We start from the raw sequence: 18,687 nt of genomic DNA, 5'->3' as shown, positions 1-18,687 counted from the left end.
GCTAGACAACATTAACCCCCTATGTGCTCCCTAGTACACCTGCCGTCTCACTTCCTTCTCCGGCTACACCTGTAGCACTCAGTGTCCTGTCCCACTAGAGTTCGGGGTGTGGAGGCCCCTCCTGCTGTACCACTTCGAGAAGGAGGGAGGTACGTGTGGAACTGGCGTGGCAGCGCAGGGGGTGCTCCAGTGCCAGTGTGTGAGCTTGGGTTCCAGGGCAAGGAATCAGCAGGGGGGACTGATCTTGGCGCCAAGGCAGAGTAGTTCAGGTGCATAAAACAGGGGACGTGGAGGCAAAGGGATCTGAGGGCGAGTGGGTTACCTTCCCTCGGAGGAGCAGAGCAGGTTCTGCTGCATACCAGGGGAGGAGGATGGGTTTTGGCGCAGGTGCTGGAGCCCATGGAGTGTATTTTTCAGTGTACGAGTTTGGCTTCCCCCGAAGGGTAGTAGCATCCACCTGTAGGGGCAGAGGTCAGCGGCAGCCCGGACTACATCCGCCCGCACCATGCTTTTCAGCATCCCCTCCACACAGGACATGGTGGACTCCTTCGGAACCCGCTATGTGGTTAAGTAACTACCATAAACACTAAGGGGCAGATTTACAAGCCCCTTGCGCCACTTTTGCATCACTTTTCCAATGTTAAAAGTGATGCAAAAGTGGCGCAAGGGGCTTGCAAATCTGCCCCCACATCTGGACTTTAAACGCGCATGGTGTCGTCTAGCCCTATGTTTTCACTGACCCGGTTGTGCCCTTTGATTTCAGCTCTATTACCTGTATCTGGAGGGTTTCCTGTTCTGCAAAGTGCGCTACAGCGGCCTGTACAGGGGGAATGAGAAGGTATGAGACACCGAGTGTGCTGGGCCTCCTGCTGGGTGTGAGGTGTGAGGCGTGTGTCGTGTCTCTGGTAGCGTTACCGGCGGCGTGAGGGCCCCAGGAGAAGAGCTAGATCTGGGGGGAAACATATTTCGAGAACCCATAATTTAGGGGTCAGGGTATGGCAATGGAGTGGGGGTGAAATTACGAGGGGCAGAGGCTGACAGGCAATATATATTATTGTTCTTTGAAAACTGTTCTGAAAGAAACTGCAATAAGGACAAACGTCACAGCAAATCTGTTCTGGCCTAAACTGGACAAAGGGTGTATTTTAGAATATTTTATTTATGAGGTTGGGTGAGGCTCTTGCTGCAAAGATCTTCGTGTGACTAGCAAACCCCAGGGGGCACTAATGGTAACAAGACTGGTGGTTAGTTAATGCATTTACTGGAGAGATCTGTGTTTTGTCTAGTCACAATGTGACTCCCAAAGTTGTATAAGAGGATTATTTTCTCATGTAAAACAAACATGTTTATTTTATGTAAATAGATACGTGGGTAGTTGCCCTTGACAAAGTGATAATTTTGTTTTTGTAGTTAATAAATTTCAGTCCTCCTACAATAGCTCAAAACCACCATCTAGAAGCTGCATGCAAACTACAAAGCAGGGATTTATACCCTTTTTGGTTTTATCACTCTGGCCCTATTATACAGCTCCTAAAAGAGTTCATTTGGAAACTCGTAAACAATAATTATCCCCAATAACACATGCGCATCACGCTCTGCAGAGCCGGGTGGAGCAGCGAACCCTGGAGCTCTGGAGGTGGAGAGGCGGCGCGGGTCATGTCACAGGCCGCAGCGCCTGGGGCCCCAGGACTGGCTTCGGATTCCAACAGGCGGGGCGGACCTGGCTGCTCGCGTGGGGAGATTTGCACCCGATCTTGTGGTAGGTGCCACTGATTTAGTTAGTGGCTCAGCGGGGGCCGGCTGTAGCCCACTGGCTGTGCCGTTTTATTTGTCTGATTTGGGCAGGCCCCCCAGGGCGCATTCAGCATGATAAAAGGTGCATACAGAGTGGGTCAAAGCCAGGTCAGCTCCTCCAATCAGTTATCGAGGGAGGAGTTGATCAGAGACCATGGAACTGTTAGTAGTTTACCCAAAAGATCAAAATGTAATTCCGATGATCGAGGACACAAGAGGCACAAAAAACTTTCATGTTGGGGATCTGGGGCTGCGCCAGTTAGAGACACCATCCCCTGTATTCTTTTCTTTGTCCCACCCATGATACTCCGCCTCCCAAAGTTAGTAGATTAGTTTGCAACTACCATAATGCAGATACCTTACTGGGATATTCTGAGAGGTCACAGGCACAGCCGCTGGTGCTTCTGCCATGGAGCCGGCGGTATGCAAAGATCTGCTGTGCATAGTGTCATTAATATGTATATCGGATCAAATCTGTGAAGTGGCAGTTGTGCAGTGCACAGTTGAGTAGGATGTCCCAGAAAGTGTATAAATGTCTACTTTGTTAATGGAGGAAAAAAACGATTTAAACGCCACCCGCAGGACAGCCCTCAGCTTGGCTCAGCCCATGGCTTGCTCCTCGGCTGCACCGCAGGACGGGCTGCTGTGTCTTCAGCATCACATTGCTGCAGGTAATTCAGGTGCGTCTGTACATGTGTTTTACAGACGATCGCCTGCTCTCTGGTTATAGTGAAGCAAGAGCATGTTCGTTCGTAGTGTCCAGAACTGAGTGGCTCACTGCTAGAATTGAAGCCTCTGGGGCACACTAGCAGTGCTGGGAGTTAGGTTTCAGCATACGGTGAGCTACAAGCGCACACAGTCCCTGCATATTAGGTGGTAAGTTAGCGTTGTTGGCTGCAGGGCTGTTGGTCTTTGCGAGTCGAAAGGTCTAAGTATGGTTTTTTCTTTTTTTTTTTTTATAAAGCATATTTGTGTGGTTTTTTAGGTCTCGCCTGACCCAGCGCATGCGCTGGTCTGGCAAGACCTATTGAGAGGGCTCCAAAAAGTGCTATCAGGCCAGCCTAGAGCTACAGTGCATGTGCGCGCGCGCCGTGCTTTACTGCGATTACTTTCACTTTCGTGGCTGATGTTTGATCGCGATCACTTTCGCGGCCGCACGACCGCTTGGCATAGCCAATAGGTCTCGCTTTTGGGACCTTATAAGTATTTAGTTGTGCAACTGTTGCATGGCTAAACACTTATAAGGCCCCAAAGGCGAGACCTATTGGCTATGCCAATGCTTGTTTACTGTCCTTCCAGTGCTGCATGGCTGAACACTTAAAAGGTCCCAAAGGCCAGACCTATTGTGTTCCTCCCGAGGGACGAGGAAATTGGCACATTCCAATCATTCCTGCATGAATGTGGAAAGCATTGTGTGAAGCGAGAGGAGTGGGGAGGGAAGGGGGTGGGGAGGCTGAGTGCAAGGAGACCCCAGATGAAATACTAGGTCTGCACGTCACGTGTGCCCCAGCACAGGCCAGCCGGTCCCTCCTTTGAGCTTCACAAAGGCCAGTCGCCCTTCTGTGCCCTTACACGGTGTTGTCTGTCACTCTCCTATGCTTTTACCGGGTACGGTCGTTTTGTGTGCCTTTTAAACAGGCCTGTCCCCTAAACAAGGCAACCTCTCAGCCTCTCATTCAGGACTGTTTACCATGTTTTTGTGTCCTCCTACATGGGGATTTGTCACTGCTCTATACCCATACAAAGGCCGCACTACAACTTGGACTGTAATAACTGTATGTCCTTACAGCTTGTTTATTTCATTTTTTAGGTTCATTTTGTACAATTGTATAGCGCGGGCACGTGGCGATTAAGTGATTTGCCCAGATTCACACGGTGTTAAGCAGACGCTGAGGCTCAAACACTGGTCACCACATCACGATGCACTTCGACCATTGAATATAACTCTAGAGTCATGAGTCTGGCACAGTTTGTTTGGGAATTGGCATTGTTTATATTTATTTCTTAGAAGTTTAAAAACATGTTAATCCGAATAAATTAAATTTAGTGGAACCGACCACAGCCTGGCCTCTTACTTCGCTCAAACCTACCGCAGATAGGGTGATCAACTGCCATGGGTGCAAATTCAGGACGGTGAGTGTAAAAATTCAGGACAAAGGGTCAAAATTCAGTACAAAAATTCCAGACAGGAGGTCGAAATTCAGGACAAAACTTCGGGACAAAAGGTACGTTTTACAGACACATCAAAGGAGGTTGCGCAATAGTATATAAGTAAGCCTATCCATATCCAAACATATTCAACCATTTGCAAACCTATCCAACATGTATCCTTCCATCCATCATTTCACTCATCCATCCCTTCATCCACCCTTTCACCCTATCCATTTGTACACTAATCCATGCACTCTTTCACCCATCCATCCATCCATACACTCATCCATCCAGCCATTTATCCTTTCACCCATCCAGCCATTCTTTCACTCACTCATCAATCCACCCAGTCACTCACCCTTCCACCCATTCACCCTTTCATTCACTCATCCATCCTTACATCCACCCTTTCACTCATCTGTCCAGCCATTCACCCTTTCGCTTATCAATTCATCAATCCATCCATCATTTCACTCATCCATCCACCCATTCACTTGCCCATCATCCACCCTTTCACTCATCCATCCACCCTTTTACCCATCCATCTACCCTCCCACCAATACATCCATCTATTTACCTTTTCTCTCATCCATCCATCCATCCATCCTTCCACTCACTCATCCATCCATCCACTCATCCATCCTTCACTTACCCACCACCCTTTTACCCATCCATCTATTTAATTTTTCTCTCATCCATCCTTCCACTCACTCATCCATCCATCCACGCTTTCATTAATCCATTCACCCTTTCACTAATTCATCCAGCCATCCACCCATCCCTTCACTTACTCACTCACCCACCTTGACATATTAATTATGAGCTGATTCTTTGTCTGCAGAGTTGCAGACAGAAGAGACTCATCAAGAATTTCACCCTTGCTGTAGTTCCTAAATCACGGGGTGGGGTGGGGTGGGGATAGGGTTCACTATGCCCCTGCACATAGGCAATCTGAAAAAGTGGCAGTCATGAGTCATGCATGATGCACAGTGCCAGGCCACGAGGTGACTGTAACATGGTGACGTTTCCAGGGTTTTAAGTGGGATGAAAAAACTGGGGGATCTAGCCAAAGGGGGTGTTCGATGTAATTAAGGGTGTGGCTTAAAACACCTAGGCTAAAAATCTGTGCTTAGTGTAGTGTACCGCCCGACTGGTATTTTGCCTTTTCTGTCATAGGTATCCAGATATATAACACAACAAGCAACGTTACACCTGCAACAAGCCAGAACTATGGGCTTTGTCAATGGTTGTTAGTTGCATAAAATAAAAAAGCGTTATAGAGAACAGTGGTCCCTATTCAGGAGAAATACAGTGTGATAGATAACCATACACTTAGAATAGAATGTATGTCTTTTGTCCAGCCGGACAAGAATTTATTTTCATAGTATTTTTCAAAAGTAGTATCAAATAAAACATTCAAATGACAAGTGGGCACAGCCGTGACTAACAGAACACAAGACAGAACAATGAACACAGAATTGGCCAAAAGGCAAGCCAAAATGGGTCTGTACAGTTGTTCTCAGTATAGACAGACACAAATTAATCATTTAACACCATTGCACAATGTGTTATAGCTTGAGTCTAGTGCATAGGGTGTTTGGGTGTCGACGACGTTTCGATGCCACATTAAATATAGGGCATCATCTTCAGGACAAACAAATAATGCACTGCTGTCTTGATAATATATCACACCTTTTTTACAATTCTTTACATACAAAAAAGGAGCAAGGGGAGAAAAAGGGGGATACAAATTGGAAAGGAAGAATTGTAACCACTTTGACACAATACTAGGCATGTTTTCAACATAACGTTTGTGACTTAAGTGCTTGGAGTTGCGTGAACAATGTGGATTGAATTTCATGCAGAGGTGGTGACATTTCTCTAGTTTATGCTGAGTGAGGATTGAAATTCGTGTCGCAGTGACGACGTTAAAAAGGTGTTGGATGAATTGATGCTGATTTATGGTGCCTAGTACAGCTTCGTCATGAAATGGTGAATTATTGCAGTGATTCAACGGAGAAGAGACAAGTGAGTGTGATAAAAACCAGTCTGCATATTAAAGGACGACGAACCTTGTATAGCTACACTTAACACCATGGACCGGGCGCATAGTATGAGTCAATCTGACTTGTTACCCGTTAACACATTAGACGAGCCACTCGCACACAATGATCTAACAAGCACCGGCCCAGAGCTTGACATGGCGGGTACCAGTATACGGGAGGGAATTCCTAGTCTAATACAAAACACCTGTTACCCTCAGCCCCAGATTGAAGAAGCAGGAATAAAAGATATTGGTAGAGGTCAAGATGCCCGGAGCCAAATACTATTCTGGAATATCGCAGGGCTAAAATCAAAGGAAGATAACACCCTGAGGATTTAGTTCATTAATAATTTCAATATAATCAATGTACAAGAAACATGGGCGAAAGATCCCCTACATATCAGTGGCTACAAAACTTTCCACACGCCAGCTATTGCAACGTCATCCGGCAGAGCCAAGGGGGGGCTGTGTACATATGTTTCTAATTACCTTATTCTTGGGAAAATTGAATTCATATCCACTGACCCCCATTACCATATAGTGATCTTTCACCTGGATAGAACTCTCTGCCTGGTAATTGTAAATTTTTACAATAATATGTTATCTGCACTGGTTATAGACACCCTAAGATCACTGAGTTGTTCTATACACACATTAATTACTCGATTAAAGAAGGAGGTGTTTGTGATTTGGGGTGGGGATTTTAATTCCCCTCTCTGTAAATATACTGCTGAAGATGTATGTGGGCTAACGTACGGAAACAGGGAAAGTTTTGTTCATTTCCCGCACACATCATATGGGGATGCTCTAAATGATATAATGTTTACTCTTGATTTGGGGTTTGCTAATAGATTATGTTCCCCTATGATTCCTTTTACACCTACTTTTCATGCGCGAGGCCTAACTTCAACAATAGATTTTATTTTGTCCTCATGCAGATACTTTTCCTGTATCAACAATTTTATGACGCACGAGATAGCCCTAAGTGACCACTTCCCCCTCAGTGTTGATGTTACTATACTTAAACAGAGTACTAACGCTAGATTAATAGCCGCTGACAATGTTGAACACATTGCTGGCATTAGGCAGAATGGCTTTGCATTAAAATGGGCCAACGTAAATACTAATGAACTTATTTTAAAAATTGCTCACAATTGTAAAAGCATGCTTCTGACATGTTTAGATGAAACTACATTCAGCAACGAGATTAGGGAAAACTTCCTGGTTATTTCAAAATATATAAAAGAGTCACTTTTTGTTAAAAACACCAGGAACTCGACAAGAAAACAAGGCTGGTTTAATGCTGAATGCTCAAAAGCATATATTAATCTTAAAAACTGTATTCATGCACCCGTCAAAAACATTGAACATATAAGAGAGGCAAGACGTAATTATAAAACTGTCCTCAAAGATACCAAGTCTACCCTAAAACAAAATACTTGGCGGGCCCTACGTGATGCTGCAGATAGCCGTGATTTCTCTGTTTTCTGGAAAGTGGTGAATTCACCATTTTTGGCAAACAAGGACTTGGCAGTAATGGAGATTGCTATCTCGGAACCCGAATGGGTAAAACACTATTCTAACTTGTACAAAAACCCGATTTCAGAGGAACAAGATTGCATGCCCAATACCCTGGATACAGCACATGATTTTAAAATGAATTTTACTCTAAATGAGATTATCGCAGCAATTAATTCTAGCCCTGCTGGTAAAGCCCCAGGTCCAGATGGTATTCCTGTGGATCTTTTTAAATCAAATATAGCTCTATGGGGCCCACTTTTAACTCAGGTCTCTAATGCATGCAACAATAGTGGCTTTTTACCAACTTGGTACGAATCTGTGATCGTACCAATTTTTAAAAAGGGAGACAGATCGAATCCAGCTTGCTATCGCCCGATATCGCTGCTGGACTCTACTGCTAAGATCATCGGCCGGGTTCTATTGAATATACTTCAGTCCTGGGTTGATGAACAAGATATCATTAGCGACCTTCAATATGGGTTCCGTGAGGGTCTGGGTACAGTCGAACAGGGATTAAACTTGCACATTTTAATGGATAAGTATACTAAGGCAAAAAAGGGCAGACTTTTTATGACCTTTGTTGATTTGACGGCAGCATTCGACTGTGTTATACATGATAAGCTGTGGGCGATTTTAGAAGGGCTTGGTGTAGACTTATTAATTATTGCTTTTTTAAGGGAACTTTATTCTGGAGCTAGGGCTAAGGTGAGATATGGAAGGGATGGAGAATGCACATGTCACTTTGGAATTGGGAAAGGGGTGCGGCAGGGCTGTGTCCTTGCCCCATTTCTTTTCACCTTGTATATAAATGGTTTGGAATCAATTTTAATTAAAGAATGTAGGGACCTACCCAAGGTGGCCAAGCGATCTATTCCAGCACTCCTGTATGCAGACGATGCAGTTTTAATGGCACGCACCCCACTTGCACTTCAAAGGGTAGTTAACTCATTCACTAGTTTTATGTCTAACTTGGGACTGTCTATAAATTGTTCTAAAACGTATACCATGAATTGTGGGGTAGGGACAAACAAGAGGGTTAAGACTGTATTTATCAACGCCAGCCCAATAGAGCACACAAAAATATTTTCTTACTTAGGGATCTTATTTGACAGAACAGGAAGCTGAATTGAGGCGATTAAGAGCCGACGTCTGTTGTTTGCTAGGGCATTAGCGGCCCTGTCAAACTTCAGTCGTAAACTAGGTAGGCGCCCACCGGCTGAACTCCTACATATTTATAAGGCCAAATGTGTGTCCATTGCCACATATGGAGCGGGCGTATGGGGTTACGCAGATACAAAGACCATGAAGGTCGCGGAAAATATGTTTTTGAAGTTCCTTCTAGGTGTACCCCAAAGCATCTCAACACATATAGTACACATGGAACTGGGTATCCCATATTTGGAAGACACCATTAAGATCCAACCTGTTCTTTTGTGGCACAGAATCTGGCTGTCGGATGAAACTGGTTTTAACTGTTACCTACTGACTGACGCATTGAAGTCTGATGGTGTTAAATCTATTAGGTGGCTGGAATACGTGAAAAGATTCATGTCAGATATAGGTCATCCTGAATACTACACATATCCCAGTACAATGCGTATTATTTCCAGGAAAGATCTTAAGGCCTGTTGCATGGAGTATTTGGGTGAAAATAGAACAGCTATTGAGATGAGAAAATCTACCGTCCAAGCCCACTTCTTAACCCTGTCGTCACCCACTATCCAGCTATATATATCCTTAACTGATTATGACTTTGATCGTCTCCTGTTGACCCGTTTTAGATTCAATATCTTATTCAGACTCCTAAGTTTCCCAGTCATGAATGATTGGTCCAGAGACTTGTGTTAATGTCCTTGCGACGGTACCTCTATGCAATCCACCATCCACATTATGTTATTTTGTAAATTTTACGATATACAAAGAAAGAGATGGATTGCCCCAGTCTTAAAGAGCTTTGGTCTGAGACGTTGTCGTCCGGCTCTTTTAGCATTGCAATTTTTAGAGAATGAATTCGTCATTGCATCTGTTACTGTATTTCTTAAAAATATTTTTAGATGTCGGAAATCAATGATTATGTGATTTGTACAACATTTATGTCCTGACCAGGATCTCATTGTTTTAAAAATTTACTTTTAACACTGTACTTTGATGGTTATTGTATCTTATAACCGAATAAAGTTATGATGATGATGATGATGAGTTTGTGCTATATAAATATGCAACAAAAAAAAAAATCTGACAGAATGCCCTGCACTAGACCAAGGCTGGAGAAGGCCACCACAGGCTGTAACAGCTCAGACTGGCCCATTGTCATTCTGTATCTGGCAATTAGTTGCGTACAGAATGACAATGGGCGGGTGGGGCTGCATTTTTGCTCCGAGGATGAGTGCGAGGCGGCTCCATCAGGGAGCTGAGGCTTCATGCAGGGGAGCACTGCTGTTTCCTGCAATACCCAAAATGACGGACAAAAGGCGTCCGTAAAAGTGATCATCATGAACAATGGACGTGAGATCCAAATTACGGACGGTTCGTGAAATTTATGGACGGTTGGTCACCCTACTTGCAACGCTATGCATGACACAAGGTCAACGGAATACAATGATAAATCTGGCCCTAAGTTTCTTCAGACACTTTCACATCTCACTGGAGGGTGAACTCAGGCCCCGGCTCCCCATTGTAAGTCACGGGGTGTGTGCAGTGGAATCAAGAGCCCAGGTTAAAGAGAAGCCTCGAGTCGCTGCAGGGAGCATTCCAGCAGCCTGCTCACTGACGTATTCCTCATCACCAATATCTGCTGGTTCTAATCCACCATCATGCAATAACAATCAATTGATTCCAGTGTATGATCTGAGTGACCTATTTACTTATCAGGGGTACTCCATCTATGGCGGCACATTTCTGAGGTGGTAGAGACGTCATCGCTGACGTCTGTTTACATTTCTCGCCGTTGCAGTAATATGTTTTCCCTTCTTCTCTGTGTTGCTCTGCACATGCCCACGTGCTGTCAGTGTCGCCGCGGCACGTTCACAGAGTGGACCTTAGACTCTGCCATGTCAAGAGTGACAGGAGGGTTCAACTGCTCTGCTCTCCACAGCAGCATGGAAACATGTTCAGCAAAGGAAACCGAGGCAGTAACAACATCAGTTGTGGCAAAGATTCCCAGCCGACAATAATTATGTTTGCACATCATGGCGTGTAATATCACAGTGAGTGCCATTGCATGTGGCATGACAGGAAGTACATGTCATCGTACGAGGCATCACAGGAAGTGACATCATGACCTGTAAATTGATTTACACACTTGTAAGATTTACTGTCAGTGTAGAACTTGTGCCTGTGGTTTAATGTGCTCCGACACCCTATATTGGGATACGTAGTGCTATAAAAGAAAAAAAAATAGTGGTATTTAAATTGTTATTCGTGTAAATACTCGTATAGACGGACACATCTGACCTTCATAAGGTGTATGCACATCTCTTATATACAGGGATTAAACAAAGTCAAAAGCTTGTCTTCAAATAGTAGTTTCTCCTAAGTACTTGTGAAGTGTGGAACTGATAAGCTGTGTGCCTTTATTTCCTATCCTTTGCATTGGATTCTAGTTGTTAGGCTCCAGATAGCTCTCAGCCAGGATCAAACTGGAACAAAAGGATGGCCCCTTAACTTTGGCCCGGTGTCGGAAAATTAAATTAAACAAGTTTAGTATATTTTACTGGGGCCCAACATCTTGCCAGGGGAGACGGCGTCCACCCTGTGAAAATAGTGGGTGGACACCGTCTACCCATGTGTACCCCCAACTTGTGCCCTACAGCAATGTGTCAGGAATCAGCCTCAGACTCTGGGTTATCTAGCGATCAGTTCTTCAGAAAAATATCTGTAGCAGGCTTTTATCAATGGCCTTAGCAAATCACAGTAGCGGCTAGCACAAACAGGGGATGGCCCTTTTTGGTTGGGGCTGTGAAGTTCAGGTCAGTAAGGTCGGGAATTGGCAGTGTCAGTTAAAAGGACAGCAATCATTGAGGACTGTGCTTGGCAACAGAAGTTGTTGAACTTCCTCCGTTTCCGTCTCACTTTAAGCCGGTTTAGCATCCTGATATTTTTTTGGGGTTTCCCTTTCTTCTGCAGTTAGTTCCCTGTTAGCTCTCCTTCCCTCAGTTTCCACTTTATCCTGGCACCTGGGGAGGACAGGGGGGCAGGTTTCAGAGCTTCCCCTATCCTAACACCAACTTTGAGTTTTGGGCATTCGGGAGATAATTCTAATCTCTTACATCCTTTCGATATATAAACCTGACGGTCTAGCGGGGCTTCGCAAATTGAAGGGACTTGCTGAGCCGTTTTGCTATCAGGACATCGCCCGTAGCTCTCTCCCGTCACCCCTCTTTTCCTCAGGCCTGTTATCTTCGTGTGTGTGTCACCGCTCACGCTAAGGGGGTCCCATTCTGAGCCTCTGCCTCCCACTGGGTAATTATGACGAAATACCACAAGGTGGCAATAGTTCCGTGTCCAGTGTGTGTCAGGCCATATGTATGTTCCATTAATCTGGCTTGGTATCCATTGATAAATAAGTAATTGTATTACAGACCACTTAGTAGCAAATGCTTTTCTTGAGGAATAAGGTGTTAGGTAACCTGTAAACATCACAGTATAGTCCTGTGATGGACACCTGCTCTGATTAAGGGATGCTTACAAAACCTGTATGTTTGCAAAGTACTGAGACTGGAGAAGGGCACCACATGCTGTAACAGCTCAGACTGGCCCATTGTCATTCTGTAAGTGGCAATCAGTGGCATATGGAATGAAAATGGGCGGGTGGGGCTGCTCGTGTGCTCCGAGGAGGAGTGCGAGTCGGCCCCATCAGGGGGTTGAGGATTCTGGCAGGGGAAAAGTGCTGTTCCCCAATGCCCAAAATTACGGACAAAAGGCGTCCGTAAAAGGGATTATCACGGACAACGGACGTGAGATCCAATTTATGGACGGTCCGTGAAATTTACGGACGGTTGGTCACCCTGACCGCAGAGCAACACGTTTCCTGGTTATTGTGTGCAGCAGAGGTGAGCGAGGGACGGGCAGGAGAGTTGCCAAAGTCCGGGCAGACTCTAGCCCTGGGTCCGAGGGAAGACAGCGGCCCGTTTTTGCAGAGGTAGGTGACCGGCTCAGTGGAAGGATGGGCTCCGGCGTGAGGTACTGCCGTCTGTGAAGTGTGGTGCAGGCTGTGGGTCACACAGGCCCCAGGTGTAAGGTATGTCTGTACTGGAGTCTCGGCGTGCTCGGGAGTTAGCAGTCTGTTGGCGCCTCTCTGAGTACACGTGTGTCTGAAGTCAGGGTCTGCGTGTGCCCCAGTCTCTATGTGAAGTGGAGGTCTGCGTGTGTACCTGTCTGTCTGAAGTGGAGGTGTGCGTGTGCCCCTGTCTCTATGTGAAGGGGAGGTCTGCGTGTGTCCCTGTCTCTATGTAAAGTGGAGGTCTGCGTGTGTCCCTGTCTCTATGTGAAGTAGAGGTCTGCGTGTGTCCCTGTCTTTCTGAAGTGGAGGTCTGTGTGTGTCCCTGTCTCTATGTGAAGTGGAGGTCTGCGTGTGTCCCTGACTCTATGTGAAGTGGAGGTCTGCGTGTGTCCCTGTCTCTGTGAAGTGGATGTCTGCGTGTGACCCTGTCTCTATGTGAAGTGGAGGTCTGCGTGTGTCCCTGTCTCTATGTGAAGTGGAGGTCTGCGTGTGTCCCTGTCTCTATGTGCTCCTTTCCTGATTGATCTCGCAGTTCTCTAAGCTGGACTGGTAACCTAGTCAAGTTAAAGTGTGATTAACTTGGGATGGTAGGGGTTCGCCTCCAGGTGTCTTGTCTTGTGGGCGAGTATTCACGACCGGGCACGATTGAAATATCTGAAGCTGAGGCTCAAGGCACCATGGTTTCTCACAGTGGGCCATATGGTGTGAAGACTACATGCACATTCAATCCTTGGCTTCTCTGCAGAGCGATGCTCGTATATGTGCTAGTGTTAATTGTGTGACGGAGGTACACAGCTGTCGAAATCTGGGAGCAGCATAGGAAACGACAATGCAGTGGGGAAGTTGTATGCGTGGGGGCAGGGCTTTAAGTGGGCCGGGCCTCACCGGTGCTGAGCACCGGCAGTAACTTTATCCTATTAGCATTACAAATACATTATATTTATTTTGCTTAACGAAACTCACATTGACACAAGCCATTAACATTTACAAAGCCAATAGTTCGCACTCATATAAATGCAATTAATAACTTTTCCATTTACAAGTTTTAACACTATTTGCATTTTACATTACAATCATTTTAATATATTTTTACAAAACAAACAATATAAAAAACAATGTCATTTATAAAGCCATTTACTCAAAACAATGTCACTGCTAGACCTATTGCATTGTAAAAAATTACGCTCCGGGTACAACAGACTGGGAACAAGGACGTGCGTCACGGGAACTATTTGTAGTACAGGTCTCGGTACTGGCTTCTGTACTTTTCCTTGGCCGCGTTTGTGCTACGCAATTGACTGCATGTACCGGCACGCTGCCATCGGCTCCTGCCCTTCCGTGAAGGGAGACTGCAGAGGGAAAACGACAATTCCGGGTCAGCATTTTTCCATTCATTACCGGCAGTGGTCAGAACATCTTTTGCGAATTTTAGACAGGAAAGGCAAACTCCAGGGGCCTCGCTGCTTTGCAGAGTGCACAGCGTCCTGGTAGCTACGGAAAACAAGAAGATAAAGGCATGCAAGCAGCGTGCTTGCCCCTGCTCGTTCCCGAGGCAATAAATACTCCATGGGAGTGACATAGCGAGAAATGGTGGGACATGCACCCACCATTAGCCAATTGCAGGCCACGATTTTAAAGGACACATAAAAAAGCCAATCTGAAGCGTGGGAGGAGTCAGACTCCACAAAACAGATACGACAGATCGAATAACAGCACAAGCGCTGTAGACTGGACCTGAATATGGTGCTTACTCCTTTACAACACATAATAGTCACCTTATCTCCAGGGGCTCTGGTTCATTGAGGGCTGCCACATAGCTCTAACCAAGTGGCAGAACTATGAGCATGTGACTAGCACGTGACCGCTGAAAGTGATGTCACTGCAGGGAGGGACCCCAGGGGTCCGGACGTCCCAGTGACTGAAGTAACGTCGCTTCCGGGGAGGGACAATTGTCACTTTATTCCATGATTGCAGAAGGTATCCCTCGCTTCTGCTGATTCATTGGTAAAAATTCAGGCCTACTGCCTTTGTTGGAGTGTCAACACACATAGTACCCCCAGGGGCACCCCGCTTTCCCCCCTCCCCCAAATTAGGTTACCCAATGAAAACACAAGAAACAGTTGTAAGTGGGTAACAAATGCTGCAGGTTTATTACATAATTCCAGTATATGTAATAGGTGGGTTATCTTACGGGCGATCCAAGGGCAGGTGGCCATCTACTTCACCTGCCCGCCTGATGAGCCGGGCAGCACGGGAACGACCCGCAAGTGCTGCCCCCCAAGTGATTCTTTTTTACGATCACGTGCCGTTGAAATTCTACTCACACCCCCCCTCTCGGGGCGGAGCGTCGCATAGCAAGCCCCCGGTTGTTCAGGCCCACAACCGCCCGCAGGCCTAGCGGGGCGCCGACCGGCTTCCGGGACCTCTCTGGAGGCTCCTCGTTTTGGCTCAGGCACCACGTGGTGCCGCGCAGAGGTACCCTTTGTACCGGCCTGCTTCCAGATCGCCCTTTAACTCCGTCTGCAACGAAAAGGAAAACATTAAAACGTTCAGCAAAAAACCCCACCCCACCACACCTACGCCGGGTAAGCGGTAGGGAGGGTAAAAAGGCGAGGTGGGCGACAAAGAGGTCGCCAGTGAGGGTGGGGGAAGGCTAAATAGCCTCCCCCTCACACCTGGGCCCGGAAGTGACGCGCATTGCGCGTCACTTCCAGCCCCTGACACAGAGGGGGGCAACAGTCAGGGTCCCTGCCCCCCCCGAAGGAGGGAGTGGGGAGGGGTGACCGGGGCCCCGGTGCCACTAAGGCGCCGACCGCCGAGTGGCCCCCTGCGGGGGCCGCGGTCAGCGGCATAGTACCCCCAGGGGCACCCCGCTTTCCCCCCTCCCCCAAATTAGGTTACCCAATGAAAACACAAGAAACAGTTGTAAGTGGGTAACAAATGCTGCAGGTTTATTACATAATTCCAGTATATGTAATAGGTGGGTTATCTTACGGGCGATCCAAGGGCAGGTGGCCATCTACTTCACCTGCCCGCCTGATGAGCCGGGCAGCACGAGAACGACCCGCAAGTGCTGCCCCCCAAGTGATTCTTTTTTACGATCACGTGCCGTTGAAATTCTACTCACACCCCCCCTCTCGGGGCGGAGCGTCGCATAGCAAGCCCCCGGTTGTTCAGGCCCACAACCGCCCGCAGGCCTAGCGGGGCGCCGACCGGCTTCCGGGACCTCTCTGGAGGCTCCTCGTTTTGGCTCAGGCACCACGTGGTGCCGCGCAGAGGTACCCTTTGTACCGGCCTGCTTCCAGATCGCCCTGTAACTCCGCCACAGCCCTGGAGGCGGCTAACCGTCGCACCCAGGGCCCCCCACCAACCCGCTATAGTATTACCTGCACCTCTCCTATCTAGTGCTTCCTGCAACTAGCTGGAAAGGAACCATCCCTGCAGACAGAAGAGTTTGACATTCTGCCACCCCATGACAGTTTGACAGTGCTCGCGGGACTCGAACCCTTGTCCTGTGAGACCATTACAACCGTAGGCACAAGACTTATTGAGCTATGGCTCCTGGTTAAAGAAGAGTTTGAAATTTTGCCAACTTATGACACTTTGACCGCGTTTGCGGGACTCGACCCAAGACTTACCATTGAGCTATAGCTCCTGGTGTTGTAGATGGCCCCATCTAAGCCCCCAAGGCCCGAGACGCTATCCTAATCGGAATAGGGTCTGCTGAAATAAAGGACCCGTTGGGCCAGGGGAGATGTGCCAAGAACTATTTGCCCCCCATGCGGGCAGGTTACCCTCATCACAATTCAGGGCCTGCCCTCTTAGGCTATGAAGGCGAGAGGGGGTTCACTTAACCTTTGGCCAGCCCCCTCTGATTGCTAAACCTGGAGCACAGGAGTGCTCCTAGCTGCCAGCGCGTGACCGTGGGCAAGGGGTGACTCCTGCCCCTGCCCACCATCCCCTATTCCTTATGGGAATTATGCCCCTACAGATCCCTCAGTGATGTAACCCCCTAGGTATACCAGCTTCGGGAATCTGTCTGGCTTAACATTGCGCGCCGTCAGTAAAGTTCAAGCATTGAGGATTGACTAAGTCCTACTACGCCCCTCCCATCATGCTTCTCAGAAGGAGGGAGGCGGGGGGGGCCCCCACTGCAAACCCAGAGCATCCCCAGCGGTGCCAACTTCCTGCTCCGTTGAAGTGGAGATTTAGTGCACCCTGGGCGTGTCAAATGTACTATTGACATACTGTCCCCTTGCGATCGCCCCGCCGACACCCCAATTACTGGGACAGCAGCACCGTATGTTTGCTGGCAGCGCCCCTGGCGCGGTAACGTGTCCGTAAACCCGGATCCCAGTCTCCCGCAGCTGTGGTACGCGACCAGGGAATCCGGTGGGGGATACCCCCAACCGCAATGGTCCTCTAGACATTAAGAAACGCCCTATTTTACCTGGGCCTATCCCCAATTGATGGTGGTTTCACCCAGCTGTAAGGCCCGAGGCCCGCCTAAGGAGCCTATTTAATTGTTTTGCTACTCGGCCCCTTTATGGGCAGGCCTCAGAATTAGGGCAACGCGCGTGTTCCCAGGGCATGGTGCTCCCTGCCTTTGGTTGCAGTGGAATGCCCCCCAAAGTACACCTGGACCTATTCCTATATGGTTCTTTCCGCTACTTCTCCTGCAGGCCTAACTCCTGGTTATGGTGCCCAGCTCAGTGTGCTGCAGGCTAATCGGCTTAACAATGAACTATCGGTGGATTTGAGACAGAGGTACACTCCACGACACCGAAATAACCACGGGTTAAAATCTGCTCGCGAGCGGCGCACCCGCAACCGCTTGGTCAATCACGCCGGTAACCTATGTGGTGCTGAGTCAGTGCGTCCCCGAATTCAATGCGAATGGGGCACTGAGCTACACCCATATCTACACCCATCTAGAGGCTCAAACCAGACTTCCTTTAGTATTAGATAATAACTACCATTCCATCTCGGTTGCGTTGCCCTGCCCGACTAGGCACCCACCTGGGTGTCTAGGTTACAGTTAGTTATGTGTAGTTTCCCCCATGTCCGTGCCACTATGAGTGACAGTTGAAGGCGGCCCACATAAGCATGTTGGCGGGGCAGAGTTGCGGACATAAGCATACCTCGTATAGACTGTCGGCAGCGACCCGTGTTTAACTGTTACTAATATGGCAATGACCGCTCTACGTTAGGACTATCCCGACTCTGGTCCAACCTACCAAAGGACTGATGCACTTGGGAGCGCGAGGCCGTAGGCAATGGGGGTGGGTGTCGAGACAACAACAACAATGACAAACGACCCAAGCCCCCTTTCAGCAAAAGATTGGAGACGAGCTACCCGTGGTCACGTGGGTCAGGATCGTACTGCGCGAACCTCGCAATAATTAACACTCTCATATTGCGCGAACTCGACCCGAATGGTATGGCAGCGCTGTGCATGATCCACATATTTGCACACGTATTCGGGCACGGGAGTGAGATCATGAGCCGCCAGGTCCGCGACCCTCGGGAACCCAGGCATACCAGGTCCAGCATCTCGCATACATATTCGGGCACAGCGATATTCATTGATTTACCCAGCGTCGCAACCCAGCGTGAACTCGATCCGAAGGTAATGGCGCGCCGTTCCTGAGCACTGTATATACATGCATCATCGGGCACGTGGATATTAAATTATCTGCCCAGAGTCCCAGCGTGACCCGCCCGAAGGTGTTGGGAGTGCAGTACATGAGCCATAGGTATTTACATACCTATTCGGGCACGGTCAATTAGTGATTAGCTCAAACCATAATGTGCGCAAAATTATTCTAGCGCTGGACACAAGCACCGACCAAATACCATTCATGTGCAGGAGTCGTCGTAATGCCCGGGATCACCTAATGCGCGCGAATGTGGGCACAAGCAAATTCTTGTGAGTAATACATGCACTTGAATCATG

General features: G+C 47.8%; 1 long non-coding RNA gene across 1 annotated transcript in view; it reads left to right on the top strand.

Moving 5' to 3' along the window:
* The first annotated feature begins 436 nt into the window (after positions 1-436).
* The window catches only part of LOC146811924 (uncharacterized), a 46,086-nt gene continuing 27,835 nt past the window's right edge, over positions 437-18,687 (top strand). Inside the window, exons 1-2 of the long non-coding RNA XR_014966800.1 lie at positions 437-565; positions 764-838. This is a non-coding gene — a long non-coding RNA (uncharacterized LOC146811924). The remainder of the gene's footprint in view (positions 566-763; positions 839-18,687) is intronic.

This window comes from Triturus cristatus, chromosome 7, assembly GCF_964204655.1.
Source record: "Triturus cristatus chromosome 7, aTriCri1.1, whole genome shotgun sequence".
Lineage (NCBI taxonomy): Eukaryota > Metazoa > Chordata > Amphibia > Caudata > Salamandridae > Triturus > Triturus cristatus.
The sequence above is the reverse complement of the archived record's forward strand: the minus strand, read 5'-3'. Positions and strand labels throughout refer to the sequence as shown.